This window comes from Lasioglossum baleicum, chromosome 11 (genome assembly GCF_051020765.1).
Source record: "Lasioglossum baleicum chromosome 11, iyLasBale1, whole genome shotgun sequence".
In the NCBI taxonomy this organism is placed as follows: Eukaryota; Metazoa; Arthropoda; class Insecta; order Hymenoptera; family Halictidae; genus Lasioglossum; species Lasioglossum baleicum.
The window spans coordinates 5,482,267-5,504,786 of record NC_134939.1 but is presented as its reverse complement, the minus strand read 5'-3'; the positions used below and the strand labels follow the sequence as shown (position 1 = coordinate 5,504,786).

The 22,520-nt window shown below is 36.4% G+C and overlaps 1 protein-coding gene across 3 annotated transcripts in view; it reads left to right on the top strand.

Moving 5' to 3' along the window:
• Nucleotides 1-22,520, top strand: part of Pde9 (phosphodiesterase 9) — a 216,787-nt gene that overhangs the window by 53,203 nt on the left and 141,064 nt on the right. For all 3 annotated transcript variants that reach the window (XM_076433829.1, XM_076433828.1, XM_076433827.1), the window contains one exon: nucleotides 821-1,074. The gene's annotated coding sequence lies outside the window, so the exon portion shown is untranslated. The remainder of the gene's footprint in view (nucleotides 1-820; nucleotides 1,075-22,520) is intronic.

Genomic DNA, 22,520 nt, shown 5'->3' with positions numbered 1-22,520 from the left:
ACATTCAATAACTTTGCTTCGTCTTCGAAGAAATTATTGGAGAGAAAGAACTTTTAATCATTGGAGAAAATCACAGGGAAAGGGATCAAGTGTATTATTTAAAATCTATATAAAAAACTGGATTAATAGTTTTCTGTTAAAATGTACTTTGGGAGACACTTCCTTGATTGGTATTAATTTCAAACTATTTTGTGTTGCTAATTATGTTGAAAGTAACCAAATACATGTCTCTTATCTAAATTAAAAGAATGTTAATATTATAATGTATTTTGAATTTATTGAAGCTAACAATTTATTAATGAACTTAGAGGTTGATGCAAAACTCTAACAATAAGTAAAGAAAAAGTTAACATTGTAATAAAATGTAGTGCACACATATCCTAACTGGCAATTTATTAATAAACGTAGAGGTTCTTGCAAAATTTGAAGTAAAGAAAATTGAATCTCGAGAAATACGAGATGCTAGCAAGTATAAAAATATTTTTTGGTAACAAAGCAATGATGAATATCTGCAGAGTAGTAAGTTAAGTAAAGAAAGAGCTAATATTCTAATAGAATGTAATGCACATAATAAACGTAGAGGATCTTGCAAAATTTGAAATAAAGAAAATTGAATCTCGAAAAATACGAGATGCTAACAAGTATAAACGGTAATATTATATGAATAATAAGCAATGCACGTATAAGAGAGCGTCGAGCAAGCGATTCTTTTCTCGCTGGAGTATCTAAACAAGTTTTTGACCAAATACGTTACGCAATGTGCTGGAGGCATTGTGCCTAATCTAATCTAATCATATATTAAACCTTGTTCTCTCCGCAGGTCGTCAAAACATTCGGGAACCATGGCCTTCGATTCCACGGGAAATAAAATTCTACACGTCGTCGTCTGAGATCCCGGGCAGCTTTCCGACAGAAGAGTGCGCTAATTCTTCGAACTCATCGCTCTCTTTTAAAGTTGCTCGAGTGGAGAATAAAGAACAAGAAGAGGATCCCAGAACGTTGGTCGATAAGTAAACAGAAAGGGAAGAACGCGGAAAGGAAGGACACCGCCAATTACGTTCGCCCTGAAATAAGGTTAGTTGCAACGTCCTCGAGGAAATCTTCAATTTCGATCATATTGTTATAGGAATTTATAAATTGATTTCTAATAATATCAACAGTACATGCAGAAGAATACTGCACTGGGGTCTCATGAAATTTCATGATGAACCATGAAATATCATAACATAATTACATTTATCAAGGAATGCAAATCATCTTTTCATTTTTAAGAAATCGGTCTAGTCGTAATGTTTGATTTAATTTAATTAGTATGATGGTGGGGATTACTTAAATATTTTCCGAACCATTTTAATTCAAATCCTTCGTTGTTATAGGTTGAAATTCTTACTTGGTACTTTATTTGCATTTTCAATCTTTTTACTTGTTTAGTGTCATTATTTTATTCAATCAATTATAGGATGTTTTTCACAATCTCCTTCTGCCTCTGTTCCCTTTCAATTCTCAATTAATTAGGTTACGTAATGAATCTGTTTGCGAGAAATTATATTTATTACTGTCGTTCAAAGCTTTTTGTTATTTTTAAAAGAATGTCTTAAAGAATTGGGGAAAATATTCAGTGGTGAATTGAAAGGTTGAACAATGAGGATTTCAAGCTGGAAGATAAAAATATAATACAAAAGATAGGCCAATAAAAATTGATATCGATGAAATGGCAAGATTAATCAAATTCCAGATATGTAACAAAAATGTTTCGATTAAATCATAATTTATTGGGATGTTCTACTTCGTCAATATTCAAGTTTTATACGAAACTAATGGTACTTACTTTTTGCGTGAAGAGACGTAAACGATTTGATCACAAAATACAATATTGACATAGAAGTGACCTAAGTTTATGGACGGAGTTGTTTTTCCTGCGCCTCAGCTTTCATTCAGTTTAATTTTCAAGATTTTAATGCGACAATCATGTGAATGCTGCACGAGCGTTAATTACGCCTACGTGGACAGCCATGGCTGAGGAATCAGCTAGTTAACAGGTTAAGGTCCGCGAGGTTTAAGGTCGCGTACACGAGAGAACCGCTCGAAATAATAGCGGAGAACGATCTCGTCCCCTTGCATTTCTACCGTCGACAACAAGTGAGTCGATTTGTCTCCCCTATTGTCCCGTGTATCTTACTTTATGCTAACGTTGCGCGCGTGGTGCACTGCCGACGATGGCCGATGCGAGTTGCATCTAGATACGAACGCAATTTTAATTGCAGGTCCTTGCAAATTGGTTGATGTGAGACATGTTCCAGGAACCAAATAGCTTCAATTTCCTTGTGAGGCTAGAAGAATTAGTTTAGTAAATAACGTCTAAAAAATATGTTGAAAAAATGCATTCGGTCAGAATTTGTGAAAAACAATAGTAAAAATTGATTTTTACGACTTTTTTAGCTGGGCCAATAACGAAACAATATAAAAATTTGTGTTTGCTCAACTTGTATAACTTATATGTATTCGCTTCGAAAATTTCATTGAAATTGTTAATTGGTTTACGAGTTATAAACGATCAAAAGTGGTAAAAAGGCCGAAAATCTTATAACTCGTAAACCAATTAACCAATTTCAATGAAATTTTCAGAACGTACATAATTAATACGGGTTGTCCAAACACATCTTTTTAATTTTCGTTATTAGCCCAGCTAAAGAAGTCGTAAAAATTAATTTTTATTATTGTTTTTCACAATTCCGACTAAATGCATTTTTTCTTGTTTTTTGTTAGACGTCATTTACTAAACTAATTCTTCTAGCCTAACAGAGAAATTGAAGTCGTTTGGTCCATCCTTAAAAAAGTTATTCTGATTTAAAGTCTATGGTCAGTTTTGTGCTCCTAACTGTAGTATATTCCAGTTCTAGTATATTCCACTATATTCCACGATATTGTAATATATTCATGTATATTCCAGTGCATCTTACTACATTCTAGTATATTTTACTATTTTGTAATACATTCCAGTATATTTTACTATATTCTAGTACATTGCAGTACAATATTCTAGTATATTATAGTATATTCCAGTACGTTTTACTATATTCTAACCTACCTTTTTTATCTATCTGATTTATGGATCGATTTAGACGAAAAGTACCTACGCACGTGGCCATTTTCTCCCAAGAATTCTTGTCTTATTTTTTGGAGACGCCCGGCATCTTTCCCCCATAAAGTACGACGCCCGTAGAACGCGTCCAGATTCCTCTCTCGGGATTTACCCAGGAATTTTGCGGTGTCGGACCGGTATTCCGGTTGTTAGGTCTCTCTTAGTTCGCGTAGAAGCGCCAGGCGTAATGGAGAACTCTCGACGATTTAAAAATGGTTTCCACTCGCCAGGAAATGGTCTGTGTTGCCTCGTACTGCACAGAACAGAAGGGTCTTTACCGGAAAAATCGATTGAGAAACGGTCCCGCAGTGTTATGAAATTTTATTCAGTCCGTTCTGCGCATAAACAGAGTTTAACTGAACAGATTGATTGATTGGCTCAATTCAAACTTGAGTGTTAATCAATCACCCTTCCTCCCCCCGTCGTACGATCAATGAGTTCACTGCGACCCGGCTGCATAAAAGGCTAACGCATAAATTTCAAATCGGCATTTAACGACAGTAGCAATTACTTCATTGCACGGTCGATGTACGTGTGCTTCTGAAATACTCATTGTTAGACTGCGGATTTTATGCATGTATGAGGGGAATAAGTAGATCGAATGCAGAACAGTGAAAACATTTCGAAAATTTAAAGATATACTGTTGTATTAGTTTCAACTACCTTCGAATTATTCAGAAATAAATGTCTATGTCGCTTCTGTGTCAAACTATCTTTATTTTGCATATCAGTTCGCAGTCAAGTCATTTCCGTTTCTTTGACACTGAACCTATCGCCATAGTTGAATCATCGGTTACAATGTTTTTTCGTTTCCCAGACTTAGGTCACAGGGTGTTGGTCGAATTCTTTTCAGAGTAAAAAATTGAATCTCATTGTATGGTTTAAGTTGTTAACCTTCACTGTGCGTATAAGGATGTAAACGCACCTCAGACTACTTCCAAAATTCTCTCAAGAGAATACTATCTCTGACATATTTGACACGGAAATTATTAAATTGATTATTTATACTTATAGGGAATTTTTGTACAGGGTGAGTCACCTAAAACAGGCCACCTGAACGACTCGGCTGCCATTGGTGTTAGGGAAAAATGCATCAGATGGAACTTGCTTGGTTTCGAGGGGGCATTAATCGGATGTTGGTAGCTTTCTTGTACGTGGACGCGTAAAGGACATATAAAGGTCACCTTTAGTTTTTTTTTTTTAATAGAATGCCCAATAGTTTTGCTCGGACTCAGATGAAGCACCAAATTCTGCGTAGAAAGTATTTACGTTTGTATATCATAAATCTAATAGATGTTATCGAAATAATTTTCCATTTGTACTTATTCAACTTGAGGAATAATATGAGCATACATATGGGAAATTATGTCGATAATATTTCGTTATTAGGTTTATAATATATGAATATAATACCTTTTTACGCAGAATTTTGTGCTTCATCCGTGTTCGATCAAAAATAATGGGTATTATATTTAAAAAAATGAAGTTGTCCTTTACGCGTCCACCTACAAAAATACTACTAACACCAGATTAATTCCTTCTCAAAACCAAGCAAGTTCCATCCGATGCATTTTTTCCTAACACCAATAGCAGCCGAGTTATTCAGATGGCTTGATTTAGGTGCCTAAGCCTGTATATTCAATTCAATTTTTAAAAAAATCAATATAGAATTTCCCAAATAGTTACGCAGTCAAAGTTGTTTCGTTGCACTTTGCACTGAAACATGCGTGGGGTGTAATTACACCCCAGTACAGGGTTAATATTAGAATATATGTACGCAGAGTGAAGGTTAAGCAAAGAAAAATTTGCCACATCACTGTATTATCGCGCCTTTATTGTGTAATTGAAATGCAATGCAGTTGACAGTCTCCTTTTGCTTCCTTCAAGGTTCGCAGATACGGAAACGCAAAAGCGCACCACGATGAAAAATACTTTCTGCGTCCACGAAAGATACCGCAGGGTAAACTTTACTCGTCGCGAACTTTCTGCGATCGTTTCTTCCCTGTTGTATCCTCATCGATTGAACACACTCTTCCGAGCAGAACGGACTCCTGCATTCTTCTAGTTCGCCGCTCCGAATTTCTTAGGAAAAGCAATCCAATAATATCTCGGGGATCAAAGACTTTACTTACCTCAAGCTCTGTATTTTTCTTTCCCCTTCGGAAAATTCATTCGCGGCAAGTCGGTTTTGTCATGGTATTCCGGAAATTTATAAAAACCTGACGATCGTGAAATGTTTGAAACTATGTCAGCCAGCGTGCGCGTTATTACACTAAGCGGTACCGAAAGACGATTCTTCAAAGAATTTCCGTTTGAAGTTTCTGAATTTTGCTTCAAACAATTTCCTTATTAAGCTTTCCAGTCTTCTTTGAGAACAACTTTCCTATTAAGTTTTCCAATTTTCTTCAAACTCGTGCTCGTTTGAGAGCAAAGTCACTAACAATCAAAGCAGTGACATGAATTTGGCCTGGAAAATTTCACTTAAATGCGTGGTACGGTTTTTCTTTTATGCTTGACATTTGGTTCAGCTATGTATGCGAACAGATGTGAGCGAAGTAAAGGTACTGATCGTCCATCAGGAGATGGGCAGTGAGAAAGTTTTAGGGATCACGTGACACCCCACTCTAAATTTAAGCAATCAGCAGTGAGAAATTTTCAGTTGAAAACGAATCAATAAGAAACACAATCAAACTTTTTAGGACATATTTTTTGCCTTTTCGTGGCATCGCTACACTTGTTGCTTCTAATGCTCATGAAAAGTTTCTTTATAAACAAAAATCAAGTTGACCACCATGACATTGGTGTTTCCCAACGACACTCCTTTGCAAATAAACTTGAGAGTAAAAAAAGAAATAGTAACTGAACCGTGATGGTTCAAATAAATTGATACGATGAAATTGCACTTACACTGATTGGTTTCTGAGCCTTTCGTTCATCGAGTGTAACTCGAAATCTTCTCCGAGAGTCTGAATAAGGCGAGAGGTTAATTCGCGTTCAATGATAATAAAATAATGCAGTAAATCTCTTAATCGTGAGTGTAAATTGCCGTGTAATTTGTCCTGTGAAGGTTTCTCCCATGTCTGCTGTTCCTGTCGACCACTATTCAGGGCAATCTGAATGAAACGCTCCGCTATAAGCACATATTATAGTCACACGACGATACGGTAGCGTGTTTACGTTGAAAATGGCGTTAAGTAATCGTCAAGGCAATTCGCCGCGTAAGTTAATGCGAGCACTCGAACGAGCGGCGCACACTGTGCAAGCAAACAAGCATGCTATTAAGATAACCAGGGAAACAAGAAGCAGAATCCACGAAACTCCGACCGACTCGCAAACGTTCGCTGGATTCGAAGCGCGGCACAAAGTTCACCTCTTTCGCCGGCGCTCGGCGGGTCTTTTTTGACCCGTTGTGAAAAAACAGCAAGCTAAATCTCTTGAGGTACACTTGTCGAGGTGTTACCTCCTCACCAAGTTCAATGAGCTTTAAATATGTTGTCAAGGTCACCTTTTTCGCCATTCTCAACAACTTTTTCGCTATAAATTTGACCCAAAGAAAAATGCAAAGGTTTTATGGCCAACCTACTAAAAAATAATATTAATTAGTTCTGATTATCTGGAGCTCTGGTGGCTCACGTATGATCGATAATGCATGCTTAAAGTAAGTATTATAGTTTTTATGAAGGTGATTGAACAGTATGAATGACCCCTTCTGGGGCAAACAGAAAGTGCCTGCATCATGATTAGTGTTGTCAACGTGACCACAATGTTAATGGCACTTCGAGTGTAGTCAGGTTTACTATAATAGTAAAATATTATGCCAATAATATTGGCGACGTTATGGTATTGTATTATCGACATAATGATACCTCCTTATCCTTCTATAGGTCATATATGCAGCTTTATTGCATTTTCACTGCTCTATGAATCGACATTCAAGCATTAATCGACCATCGTCGAATATAATAACAAGAAAATGATTCAAGAGGTTGTTACATTGAATTAATCTATACCAATCAGTATTTACCACACAAAGAGATACCACTGTCAAAGGGAATATTCATTCTTCCTTTTCTTATTGATAACAGTCTATTTCTTGACTCGATATTACCAATATAAATCATTGCACGTTTAAGGAGCAATGTATTTTTCCTCTGAATATGGAGTAGTGCTATCGCTTTGTTTTTATTCATGAGAAGTCTTTCTTGCTTTTAATACGTTCGTACATTTATTCATGAAAGAATTCGAACGTTACACTACTAATTTTTTACATGTAAAATGTAATGTGTTCAGCTGGAGTCAACGATACTGGAGTAACAATGTTGTATCGATACCAACGAGGAAATATCAAGACTACACGAAATGTGTAATTTCTTCGTAATTTTAATTCAGATTTAAAAAACAAATACGATTTAATTATTTCTGTTTGTATTGGATTGATTAAAACCATATCTGGATAGTCCCGAAACAAAATATTTTTCCTTTCAAGTGATCAATTCAAAAAATATTTAGCAATTGTCGTAATAATTAGACTGCGGATCTTTTTCCAAAATGAAAATTGTCCAAGTCAATTGTAAGAAAGAAAAGTTAGAGAAACATGCATTTCCTGCTTTAATAATTTTTACAAATCGAAAATTTAATTCTTGTAATGTCTTTGTAGATTCATGTTTGACTAGTCCATTTTTGTTACAAATGCATCAAATCCACAGTCTAGTAATAATCAAAATCGTGCGAAACAATTAGAAATACTAATAACGAGAGCAATTGTAATCAAGGAAGCAAAAACACGTATTACAACTACAAATTCAATCAATGTCGATCAAAAACCCATGACATTTTTATTGGAGCTATGGAAATTTCGCTGATTGTAAAAGATCACATTGGATATGATCGAGTACGTACAAACACGATTGAAAGATCAACCAAATTAAATTTAACGAACTTTATCCTCAAATATTTTTGTAAATGATCGTGTGATATATTGTTAAATACTACAAGCGAAATATTAAAAACTACAAGCTAATCGGAATATTTCGTCCAAGACAATAGTCCCGATAAAAATAAACGTTCTTCAACCGCTTCTTCCTAAAATTAAATGGACGAGAACGCTAAATCGCATGAATCTACGAAGCCTGCTGGCCATTGTGCTGTCATTTCCCGGCTGTCGCGTGAGAACATTCGCAGCACGTAATATAAATCGATTCGTTCCGAGGGCATCGATTATTATCACAGCCGATTTATAGCCGGGAGAACGCCGCCCCGTTGCTCTTTGTTGGCGCCAGGCTCCTGCCAGCCTGGTGCTCGTCGCATTCATATTTTCGCGAGCTTGCTGGCTGATTACTGCCAAAGAAATATACCCGCAACGAGGAAGCGCGCTACAAGAAAAGAAAGAAAAGAACCTGGGCGTAATTACCCGCGAGAATTTCATTCAGAAACCAGCGTCGAGTTTTATCGCGACAGCTTTTATTGGCGTGCGCGATAGGAAATTTCAGCAATTCGTATCCCCCTTCGACTATCTACTCGACTTTGACGCTGTCAGTACTCCTCACGTGACCGTAGGAGGAAAAGCTAGAGTGGGGACACAAGTCTTGATCTGACAGCATTGCTTGCGCCTCGCGAGCTGCAGACGTCCCCTTTCTCTACTTCTGAGTCCGTCCCACGGAGGGTTGCCACCTATAAAATCGTAAACCCAAACACTTTTAACTACTTTTTAAGTCAGATATGATACCGTAAAGCAGTGGTCGGCAACGACAGACGCTTTTCAGCCAGTTCTCGACTCGCTAGGCCTCCCTTCGCGGCCGCGCGTCTCGCTCCCCTTGATGGCCCTAGTTCTCAGGTGCGTACGTAAGTGGGAACCCATTGATATGGGTGTCGCTCTAAAGCACCACGCGCAGTTCATACGGTCCGGGTTAGGCTGGGTTAGGTACGCGTCTGAGCTGCCTGAAGGACTAAAAGCGGCTGTCGTTACCGACCATTGCCGTAAAGAATAGTTTCGGACAGGAAATTCGGGGAAAAAAGATGTATTTATTACGATATTTATCAGTAGATAGGAATAATTTTTTAATGAATTATAGTGCAAAAAAATCTCAATATCTCTTATGGTTCAAGATTTATAGTAAAATGTCACCTAACTTCCCGATCCAGCCCAATATGCGGCCGTCCGACGCTGTGTAATAAAAGAAATCGTTAAAGCGTCAACTCGAATCCCAACAAAAACATTCTGTAAACAGGAGCCAAGTTCTTATGGCCGTAAAAAGTTGTGAGATCAAACAAAATACGGCCAAGTTCGTTAGCTTAGAAAAATAAAAATAAAAATTAGTTAAAAAGAACGCTATTTAATTTTTAAAGAGTCACATGGAGGGCTAAATTATTCAAACTTGGCCGTTACTTTTTAAACCAATGGCCCTAAAACGTGTTAGGTAGCGGCCAAGTTTGAATAATTTAGCCCTCCTTGTGACTCTTTAAAAATTAAATAGCGTTCTTTTTAACTAATTTTTTTTATTTTTATTTTTCTAAGCTAACGAACTTGGCCGTATTTTGTTTGATCTCACAACTTTTTACGGCCATAAGAACTTGGCTCCTGTTTACAGAATGTTTTTGTTGGGATTTCATCAATTTTTGTTGAAATTTCATCAATTATCAAGTAGGTATCAAAGATTAACACTCCGCCGGCGAATTAGAACCCAACTTTACCTAGATTTTTTTTGTTATAATTTTAGTGTCATTTTCTACCTTATTGTAATGTACCAGTTTGAGCTTTTTGCCACTACCTCGAATGGCGCTATACGAACGTTTGAAGAGAGCAGATGATTCTTTCCGGAATTTACACGGTTCCTTATGGGAAAAGCGGCATATTTCATTTTCTCCATACATAACCTATTTCGTTTTTTTTTTTAATACAACCCCTTTAAGGTGTAAAATTTCAAACTTTGATAATTATTCCTTTGAGTGTTTGTTATGGTGGACCTATGTACCAAATTTCAAGCTTGTAGGTCAATGGGAAGTACCCAAAGGGTTTGATGATCTGTCAGTCAGTCAGTCAGTCAGTCAGTGACAAATTTAGCGATTTTTGAGGTCCTATATCTCGGAACCTACTAATGTTGGAAGATTAATGTTTTGTCAATATTGAGACATGATAGCATTTAACAAGTGTACGAAATTACATCTCTCCATCTGCCTCCAGTGTCGAGTTATAAGCCTCTAAAAAACGGCTAAGTTGTTTCGTGTAAAAGGAGGTAGTGCACGAACTTGGCTGGTGCACTACCGTGCACCTAGATGTTACGAGGACGTTTAAAAAGCATCATTTTATTCTTCGCTCTTCTCTGCGATGTTGCCAGGTAGATCGGGGGCTGGCAGATTACCAGCAACCTGCATTTGCAGGAATGAAAAATCGCCGGATGTAATCCGCAGTGATGTATATTCGGCGAATCTTAGCGGATAAGTAGGTGCCTCTTCTCCGAGCTGTCTTCTTCTTTCTGCTTTCAAAAGATCCGAGTTTCGAATGTACCAACATGGAGATCCTTCCGACACTTATTTCGCGTTGTCACAGACGTTCTCGGTTACCGGTGTGAGTAATGGACCATGGCAATCTTTGTGCCAAGGATCTAACGAAGATTTGTTCGTGGCAGACCACCGACGACGACGTCGACGACATCTATTTTCGTGATGTTTCATAGTTAAGCCCTTATATTTCACTTATATAGGTCGTACAATAGTAACGTCGGAAAACGTAAGAAAACGATTGATTATTCTCTCTTAATTCCGTCAAATCTTTTATTCATGTTGATGCAAATTATTGAACAATCGGTTAGCACTTTAACAATCTGAATTCCTTCGCCTCATTAAATTCTAGTCAGCAATTAGAAACTGCAAGGATCGGAACCAGTACATAATAAATACACTGCGGATGTTTATGCATTTATGGGGTATGTAAATTTTCAATAAATGTTAGAATATGAAATACAATAGAGTATGGTACGATTTTTATTAATTTTATATAACTTACATTGTACATACACTATGCATTATTGAATTAATTTGTTAACACTCTGTAAACTTTCAGAATATTATTCGGTCTTTGTTCGAATACCCTGCGTTGGATATTTTCATTTGCCAGCTTTATAAAAGAAGGTAATTAAGAATTCCATGTTGTAAATTAGTTCATTACTTCGTTATTGTTCTTTTTCATCAGGAATTTCCATTCAATATCCACAAAGCTCATAGTACAGAACACTTTTAGGTTTTATGTTTGTTCCTACTCAATTTAGTTTCTACCTTCAGATTACCCTTTCGAGGTGAAAGTTTACCGTCAGGTTGTTTAAGAATAAAGCCCGAGATTTCGAAGCGCTGCTGCGGACAGGTAATTAAGCAGTTTCTTTCTTAGTTTCACGTTTTAGCTGGCGCGCAGTCTTTGTGTGTCCTACAGTTCCCTCGTGCTACATTTAAGGAACTGATTCCTCTGTAGCTCTACCTCTATCTCTGCAAAGAAAATATATCAAAACAACATATATGTATAAACTAACAAGAACATTCAGTACACATTTTTTTACTTTTTTTTTTAATAATTAATTTACCCTTTGTATTCTTATGTCGAGTGTAACTTGACAACAATTTCATTCACTCATACATTTCTGAGTCACAAAGAATTTTGTGTGATTTTCGGGGTTGATACAGTGAGCGAAACATACGAAAATAAGGATTTTGGGGCTAAAGGTTCAAAATTTTAATAAGAAACGTTTAACAATAACTGAGGATTATAAATACATTTATATACTATAATATTTGTACATATATATTTACCAAAACATTTATGTAAGAATTTTTACAAACAAAACCATATTTTACGTGCGAAATTCGTTTAAACGCACATGTAAAGAAAACAATTTAAAATTAAAAATACATGAACATTACAAATTTAATATTTTGTATGGCCACCATTGCTTTGAATTAAAGCGAAAATTCGATTGTTCATTGAATTTACTAGATTGGTAATAGCGGTATTAGGAATTTCTTCCCAGCAGCGTTCAATTTCTTCTTTTGAACTGTCTATATTGGCGAACTGACAACCATCGGCATACACTTTTCTTACCAGTATAGCCCATAAATTTTCTATTGGGTTCATGTCAGTGCTATGTACATGCTGGCCATTCCATTATACGAATGTTTCGTGCTTCGAAAGATTCACAGGAATATCTTGACACGTGAACCGTTGCGTTATTCTGCTGAAATATAAATTCGTTTTCTCCAACTACATCTTCTAAAAAGTGGTACTAACACACCATCGAGCATGTCTATACATATATTTTTCTGAATTCATCTTGGGGAAAACGAAACAAAGTTTCAGTTTCCCAAATGATGGAAAAGCTTCCGAAATCATAACACTACCGCCTGGAAATTTTGGCTTAATCTATAATGCCAATACGATGAGCATCCGTCTGGTCCGTCCAAATTAAACTTCTTTTCATCGGAAAAAATGACTTTATGCCATTCCTCGGGCCAGTGCATATGATTTTCTGCGAATTGTGTAACCGGGTAGCTTTATGATGTTGTTTTAACATTGGCTTTCTCATAGATTTTCTGAAAACAACATTCGGTGCGTTGTGCAAAATTGTTGCACATGTCTGGACGTTATTGGTAATTGTAACTGCGCAACAATTTAACGTGCAACTAATTCTTCTTTTTTCTAGCTTCACTTATTATATTATTTTTTTTCTCGTTTTGTGATTTTTGTATTTACTTTTGTAGCACGTTTTTTGCCGTAATCTTGACGTAATCTAATCATCTTTCAAAAAGTTTCGTACTACGGACTCGGAAGTTTAATTTCTTTGGTAATCTTCCTATTCAATTTCCCCCATTTTTTAAAAGAAGATATTATTGCCTTTTCAGCTTCATTTAAATATTTTCCTTTCGCCATTCTGTTCTGTTACATAAAATGAAAAATATGACTTGTTCAGGAACACGGGTCAACAATACCTGTACGATCACTCTTTAAATCAACCACTTTCCTTTATAATTTCTCGCAATGTCTGGGAAAAAAGCACTGCGTATAATTTCGCACTTGTAGACGCTGTTGTAACACGTTTCGCTCTGCGACATATTCTTCAAATTTCGAAAGTTTCGAAGCAAAGATGTTGAAAGTAAAGGTTTAAAGTAAACAATCCCATTTTGACATCATCTGCCCTTTTCTTCTAAATCACCATGAAAATTTGTCAATGTTAAAGTTCGTTTAAACGAGTTTCGCTCACTGTATATATCACTCAATGTGATAGTACCAATTCTATCAGATCAATTTGTTATTGACAATAATCTAGTACAGGTTGGCATTATTAATAACTGCAAATGCAAATGTAAACGCGACCCTAAACCACGTAATTTTGAATTGTTCAATTCAAAGACCCCTAAACTAATTAAGTCTGTACTTAATCTAGGTTTTCAACTACCTCTAAACATAGACGTGTTCATCAAACATAATTGTATACTTTTAATGCTGGATAGACCCACAAAAGTTTGAGTCGGTTAATAAAGAAAAAGCAAAAATTTTGCACATGTTGCAGTGTTTCCTATGGAAATACTCTTGTAGTCTTTTTGTCACAGCTTCCGAGCGAGTGCTCGCAATCATGGATCATGTATGTAAACGAATGCTATGCAGGGTTAAAGCACTGCTTGGCAGACTTCGAGGCACAGCTTTTCGCATAGGTTGGCGCACAGTGGTCGGAACGTATAGGGAAAATGGAAAAAACTTCATAACTTCGGCAATTCTCAATATTTTTGAATAATTCTTTTTTTTATTGCTTCTCAATCTTCAAACTTCTCATATTATCAAACGAAATATTAAACAATGAACTTAATATAATTGTTTATACATAATATTGTTTATTACATTACGAACTCTTATTTCAGCATACTAAAATTGAATACTTGAAATAGTATTAAGCAAACAGACTAGAAATAGAATTAAACAAACAAACTTCAAATAGTATTAAACAAACAAACTTTAAATAGTATTAGACAAACAAACTTGAAATAGTATTAATCAAAAAGCTTAATATCATTTTGTATACATAATATTACGAATAATATTATTAACGAATAGTATTATATTAGTATAATAATATTTACATAATATACATGAACACTATTTCAATAGAGACTGCGCTTGTTCAGTAAGTGGCAGTGATTTGGTCTTCGGTTCTGGTCTTAAAAGATTAATGTATGGATCCGAAGTTATTAAAAGCATGTGTAACATGTCCTCATTTGTTGCTAAACGAGATCACTTTCTGGTGTGGTGTATTCTATAGTATCTGTAATGTTTATTCCTACCCTCCTGGGCCTCTTCCGACAGCGAACCCCTATGGGATCCGTGCCTATGCATGGATATCTCTATCCATCGTATTTAGAAAAAAATACTTCCAATGAAATTTGTATGGTTTTCAAACAGCTAAGACGCAGAAAGTTAAACATCTTAGACTTGTAGAACCGGCAAGAAAATATTTAAACATATTCTAAGAATATGCTAAGAAAATTGGTATCCCATAAAACTCGTTTATTGTTAGAACATTAAAACATCAGATTCTTCTCTAATACACTAGATGATTACATTTTTTGTAATCGCAGTGGTTTTCAAATTAAATTTTGTATCTATTTTATATACCCATACTTTGCTTTCGAAAATTAGTAACTGTATCCTAAAAATTAATTCGAATTAAAAAGTGGATACATACAGTATTTACATATTTACAAAGTATTTACATACACGTGAAATAATCATGGCGATTGATCATTTTGTTGGAATTTATTCCTATGAGAATAACAATTCGGTACAGGGATCATAATCCTTCGAACCGTCTAGCGAAGTGCCGCCCACTTATTCAGGAATCCTGCTTCGTTGCTGAAACTTCATGCGCTCTCAAACTTTAAACGTTAATATCAGCTAAACGTGGAAAAACGTGGCGCTGATTTTTGCAGGACTATTGTGTGATGGTGTCTTCTTTCAAAAGATGCCACTCAGAGAATGTAGGAACGTGTAGCTTTTTTTGTAGAGCTACAGAAAGCAGCTGTAATATGAAATTATACGTATCCTACTTTCGGGCTTTATATTGTTATTTTGGTTGTGAGTTTTCGAAAATTATTAACATCGGGCATAAGCTGAGACTATATACATTTATAATATATAGCATATATGGTTATAAATGTCCTCAAAAATGAAAGAATAACGTCGAGCGTGTGGTTAGAAATCTATAAGAATCCAACTAGAATCTGAGAGGTCTACTTTAGATCTATTTTTCTCCGTTATTAAAGAGAAAAACATAGATCCATTTTCATAGCAAGATACATTGGTTTATGGCCTATCAGGAAATAGTGGTCAATATTTGAAATAACGACTTTCATAATTTAGGGTTTTTTCCTGCTTCCGACCACTGTGTGGCGTTAAGTCGCGGCTAGGACTTAGAACTCCGCCGCATCAATCATTCAGAACTCTTCCTGCCTACGTGCCTCTCTCCCGGCTGAATAACTGCTCGAAAATAATTTATAAGCCCTGGGGGAACGGTTCGGGGTAACTGTAGTACTATTTGATTTTACGCGGAGAAATATTGATTTCGGGTTAACCGATGCGCCGTTGCCGATTAAATGATACATTAGGTGCGGATTATTTAACGCAGGTTATTAACACTTTTAGAGCTGGGTAAAATAATATTTTAAACAGCAAATAATCCTATCTTTTTTACAGTAGGGAGACCGGGGCTTTATGCTCCAATTTTGAAGAAACATAAAATGACGTTGAAATAGTATAAATATTGTTAAATTTATGAGAATTCTAACCTCAAAATTAAAATATACGCCTTTGAAAATAAAATATTTTACTCGAATACGTCCTGAAATATTTCATTTATTTCAAATATTTTTGCTAAAAATAATGGTTCGCATTGAATGTGTAGAGCTGCTAAAGCAGGCATGTCAAACTCCATTTATCACCAAGGGCATCATTAAGTATTATAAATTAATTGGAGGGCCGCAATAAAAAAAAGCAGACTCGAAATAAAGAAGAAACACCTTTTTTATGTTATAAATAACATAGTACAAACACAACAATATTACAAAAATACATATAAAGTATAAAAGTTGTTTTTTTCCAGTTTACTTTATTTGAATAAAACTATTTTCATTTTTTTGTTTCGAAGAAACTTGGCAACGGTTTTCAGTAATAAAATTTTCAAAATTCGGTTGAATTTGTTGAGCTGTAATTATTTTTGAAATTGATTGCACACGCTGGTCTGTTAATCTTGACCTTTCCTCAGTTTTATTATTTTTCAACGTTGAGAATAGTGGGTCGCACATATGTGTGCTACCACTGCTACCGAACATAGCTGAAATACACCTAATTGGCAGTAATTGCACATAACGTATTGGGAAATCGATCGACAGATAAATAACTGTAGATACATATCTGGAATCTCAACATCCATATATTTTCGTTTCAATACGGAATCACACTGCATTTCGATTAATTCTAGTTGTAAATTGTCAGCAACAGTTTCAAAGTTTTTGATCGGGCCGCGGAGTACTTGTCAACGGGCCGCGTGTTTGACATGCCTGTGCTAAAGATACACGGGAGATATTTCGATGCAGGAGAAAAATTGATATTTTCGGTGTACCGAATGTCGGCACAGGAACAGTATGACTAAATATAATAGTTGCATAGACTCGTATCTCTTACTGACGCCGGTGACTTGAAAAACGCGAGATAGGCGGTTGGCGTCAAGAGGTTAATGAGTATATGACGGTACATAATGTCTGTATATGGTAATATACAAGATTAAATATCCCGTGGATATTAATGTGATACAAATGTGCAGAAACAGTCATCAATCAGGCATTTATCTCTTCCAGTACGAGTTTCGAGAATATTTTAGACTCCATGGTCATCACGTTAGATTAGATTGCTCACATTGTGCATATATCGCATATCATAATTTTAAAAAGTTCTGCTTCGGAATGCAGTCTTGAAAGTGCATACGAATTTCAGAGCTTTAATTTCGATATAAATATAACACTAACTGTATATCTTTATTTTACATTAGATGTTTGTACTTGTTCTTGAAATCTGAATTTGCACGAACACACCAACAGTTTAATTATTAAATTCTCCAAACTATAATATACTTCATACTTCAAATTTCAGCATTGCTAAAAGCTTTCAGACTTTAATCGTGTTTAATACACACGTACTTAATTCCTCACACACAGATTATTTAATAAACGAAAAATCTGTACTCAGTTTTCCTCCAGTAGTTAAAACATTGGCATGTAAGCCCTCAAAGAGAAATGTTTAACAAACTCCTCGTTAACGAAGGATTAAACCAAGTCTCAAATATTGCGAGGAAACTTGAAACAACAAACTTAAAACAGTAGAAAGACTAAAAGAATTTAAGACATTTTTCAATAGACTGCTGGATCTTGCAATCGATTCAAATGATTTTTACGCGAAGTGTTGTGTTTCATTTATGTGTGTTGGATGATTGTAAAAGTTCGTGCGGGATTTTCAGAAAAAATTGCCTCCGTTGCAGGAAACCAATCGTTTCTATACTATTCATAGTTGTTAGTGTTCAGCTAAATATTATCACACGCGTATGAAGAAAAAACAAAACTAATACATATATGTGGGATTAGTGATCCGATTCAATGTATCTTAACGCTCGACGCTCTGTCGTGCAAAGTCACAATGTCAGATGACTAATCAGAGAGAGGGTGAATGTATTCCCCTCAATTCGAGTTAGTTCCCCTGATCTGGCGATATTGGTTCGATTCCCACTGGCGGTTCCCTCCTTTTTCTGAAATCCGCCATATGTTTTAGGGATTAAGAGGTTAAGTTTAACATTACAACATTTAAATTCGATTAAAACCGAGATTACTGATGGTGACTATACCGATATAAATAAAACTCTTTAATATAATTCTATATAAACTACTTCCATTGTTATCATGTGTTTTGGAAAGGCTTCCGCGTGATTTGTGTCATCAAATAAGTTCAGTTAATAATAATGAAATAGCTGTTGGGCTTCAAAGGAAACAGGCAACATCGGCGTTAACATGGCCCTGTCGTAGCTATAAATTCACGTCCTCCCGCACACTCACCCATAAGTTTGCAGACGTCGTGAACCTACATACGTCAGTCGCATGCAAAGCTCTGAGTACTTGAAATTACAACCTATTGTCACGAAATTGTTCGCTCGAATTCGTTCAACCTTCGGCTGTCGTGACTTCATTGAACCTGCCCGGCCAAATAACTCTCTTCCATTTATACTTTCTGTGTTACCTAAACAGCTTGTCACTATCCGCCGCAATAAATAACGACGATTAACAATGTAGTTCAAATTCCACACTGCAATTCATACTAACCCCTACGACTCAGCCTCGTAACGAAGATTCCAAACAAAATTTATTAGGACGAGTAATGAGTTCGTTTACACTTCTTTGCAAGAATTAAATGAATGTTGCTATAAACTCATTTATCAATAGACTACGGATCCTTATACATTTATGGCGTATGGAAATTTTCAAAAAATATTAGTAACACGAGCATATTAATCCATTTCTCACTTACAGTAACACCTTTTTGTAAAATTGACGTGGGTCTACTTTTAGAAAACACGTCAAAGGACATTTCTGCGCGTTTTTCTCGGAAAGTATTGAAATACTTCTAGCTACTTTGCGAACGTAAACCGTACTCCGCCAGTCTCACATAAAAATACAACATAAACATGAAACATTTAATTTCATCCCCGGGGAGAAAAATAACTGCACGCGGAACGCGGAGGCAGAATAAACATTTACTCGTGTTCAAATTTCATTTGTGTGTACAGTTTTGTTCTTCGCTCTATTTCCGTAACCTTGGTATCTCTAGCAAAGAGGCTCTGTTCGAACGCGGCGCGTAATCCTAGACGATTCCAACAATAACACGCGTAGCCGTGCTGCATTTTCTTCGTTCATCCGTGGCATAGCACGATGAAATTTTAAACTGGCAAACACCGTCGGCCGGGCCGAAATTCTCCGCGAAAGTACGACGATATTACGTTTCGCTGTTGCGGGGGGAAGTTTTTTTTCCGTGGGTTCCGGGATAAATGAAAGTTCTTCGTGAATAATTTGATCGTCGGTCGGGTTGGGAGAAAAAATCATCCGGCGCAGGTAGAGAATCTGCCGTGAAATTGGCGGAAGAGGCGTCGATGGTAATTGCATTATGCCGTAATGCGTTTTGTAGTTGGCGCGCACCGGGCGAAGTCAAAACGATACGCTGCGCCACTCCGTTTTGCGATCCGCTCCGGTCCGCTCGGCTCCGCTCCATTGCGCTCCGCGTGGACGTCGAGTAACGAGTTCATCCGTTCGTTTGTTCGATCGCTATTCAACCCCCACAAGCGGCCCGTGTCTGTGCGTTGGGCGTGCAACTTTAATTAAACTTGCGCGCAAAAGAATGCCTTTAAATTAATCTAACTCGAGCTTGCTTGCGAGGATTCACATTGATCGGATCTGTTTCACCGCCTGCCTGCCTACACGGTGTCTTGTCTGTTTAATTACTGTCAATTGGATTGTGTTTGACCCCTGTTCTTCCCCTTGCCCCGTCCCCTCCCGCGATGTTTCCAACGCGCTTTAAGCCGAGCATCCGACAAGAATTTCCATTTAACGCAGAACTCTCGTTTAGCGATAGCAACCGATCTAATAAATCTCTTCTCAAGAGGAAGAGTAAACTGCAATATATCTGGTCGTTCGAAAATTTTACTTATCTGTATACATACTAACTGTAACTGTATATCATAAATATTAAAAAATCTATTAAATAACCGCCAGTTAGTAATATGTTAAGAACAAATATGGTTAAACAATAAAATATTTCTTGTGTTCTAGTGTACATAAACTAAATAAGTCACAACTTCAGGTTATTGTTATCTCACTTGAATAATTCAATTAATACAAAACTTATTATTAGTCGGCGGATCTTTATGCATTTATAGGAAAATTGAGTAGATGAAATTCAAAATTGCAGGAAAATTTTGATAATTGAAGATGTCAATATATTTCAATAGATTTCTCATCTATTAAAATTATTAAGAGAGGAAATAACATTCTATTTGATTTTTATTTCTTGCAATCGACGCAGACAATTTTTATTTTGCATAAAGATCCGCAGTCTATTTATTATATATCATTTAAGGTGTAAAGCTGATTTGTAATACTAGGCTGATGGGACTTGGGTCCATTTGGACCTAGTTTTATAAACGTTCCATCTAAATTGTCTATTAGATTTCGAAACACAAGAATCTACAATATGTATGTTATTAATTTCCTTAAAACCGAAATAAAATTTGATTTTGTTCGTCGTCGATATATGTATACTTATTAACAATACCAAGGCATACAATCAGTACAAACTTCCTGCGAAGAAATGATGAATAACAAAGAAGTTATAATCACTATAACAGTGAAATAGACTGTAGAGCAAGAGAGGTATACTGCTAAAAGTCGGACATATGTAACAACGTAATAGAGAATCACGTATGGGAATTGTAGACGATCACGTACACCGCGTGTATCATTCAAGACGGCCGATTATGGGGTTCCCCTAATTATTGACCCTCGGTAGACCAAGATGCCCGCCACGTCCATAGGTACAAGGCTATCGTACTGTGGTTGCGTTTGATCGTTACCTTGGGAATTGTTGGTGTCGTGAAAGCTCGACTCTCCGATGACCACGGTCACGTTTTGGTACCGTTATTATAAGATTAATCTAACTTCACGTCGTAAACAATATTAACCCATCCCGGCCCATTCCGGCCCGGTCCTGCACAGCCACGATCGAGAAACGCCGGTCTACTTATACATGGGCCAGCTAAATTTATTAGCCGCTCGGAATAATTGCCAGGGTTCCCTTGGCTTCTCTCTGATTCGTATACTTAATGGAGACCCATAATTGCTTGTTGGGGACGTCGCTATGTTAAGTGGTCGGCCCTAGTAAAATGTCGAGGCGAAGAAGGAACGGTTGCTTCGTAATTGAATCAAGACGCGATGCTTAATTAAGATCACTTTGCGCTGCGGTTTCTAAATTTCGATATTCTCCGTTTATCAGCCCTCTCTTCACGTCTCGATAGTTGATTTTTATATTTTTTTACCTTTCGTAAGTCTTGGTTTAACACGGTATTTATTTTAACGATAGCCTTCACAGTTAAAGTATTCTATTAATATTTATGTATAAATAGATTGTGGGTTTTATGTGTGGGTTTTATGCAGTGTAGCCAGATCAGGGGGATTGACTTAAAACGAGGGGGAAAAGCCCCTACCCCTTGTCTGCCGGTAGTGGAGTAGTCACGTGACATTGTTACGCATGCACGACAGAGTTGGGCATTAGTCGATTACAATTTTAATCATGATTGATTGATTAATATGTGCGATTAAAAAAAACAAATCATCTAAAAATCGACGATTGATTCAATCGATTGATGAAGTCAATCGTTAATCGTTGATTAAAAGAAGAAATCATCGAAAAATCGACGATTGGATCAATCGATTGATGAAGTCAATCGTTAATCGTTGATTAAAAGAAGAAATCATCGAAAAAAACATAAAAGGACGTAAACAGAGGTTGTATTACATATAGACCAAATGACAATACACCTAAACTCAGTTTACATATTTTTCAGCATTCGTACAGTTTTGATTCCGTATTTCATTTCAAAATTTCAGCAGTTAAGCATTAATCAATTATCTTAATCGCAATAAAATTAATAAGTGTTTAATTGTTAACCGCAACTCTAACGATTAATAAGTATTTAATCGTTAGCTTAAATTAACGACAAAACTAGGAGATTAATTGTTAATTGCGATTAACGATTGAAGTAGAAATTTAGTCATCGTTGATTAAATTTTTGCCCAACTATGATGCACGGGGGAGACGAAACGCGTCACGTGACCGGGCCGAGGCGGAAGCGTGGGGGAAGAGCGTTGTAGAAGGGGAAGAGTAGAGTGGGAGACGTTATGCCACTTATGACAGAAATGAATGCATGTACCTCGGTATACGACCTTAATCTGTTCCTGAAGTTTGGACTTATACCGAATACAACGTATACCAAACCAATCTTTCCCATAAGAAGTAATGTAAAAATGATTAATCCGTTCGCATGTAAAAAAAACTCCTATTGATATTATACCTATTTTATTATCGATTTTGAAATCTATCTTTGTATTTATATCGTAGCATCTGCCATCGCACCAGACATACTCGCTTTCTGTATGAAGCAGTTGATACCGATACACTCGATCGACTGATCATTTTCTTTAATGTCTCCGTGTTGTGTCTTCGCGGGCTTCGCGATCATACGCCGACCTCATCAGCAAT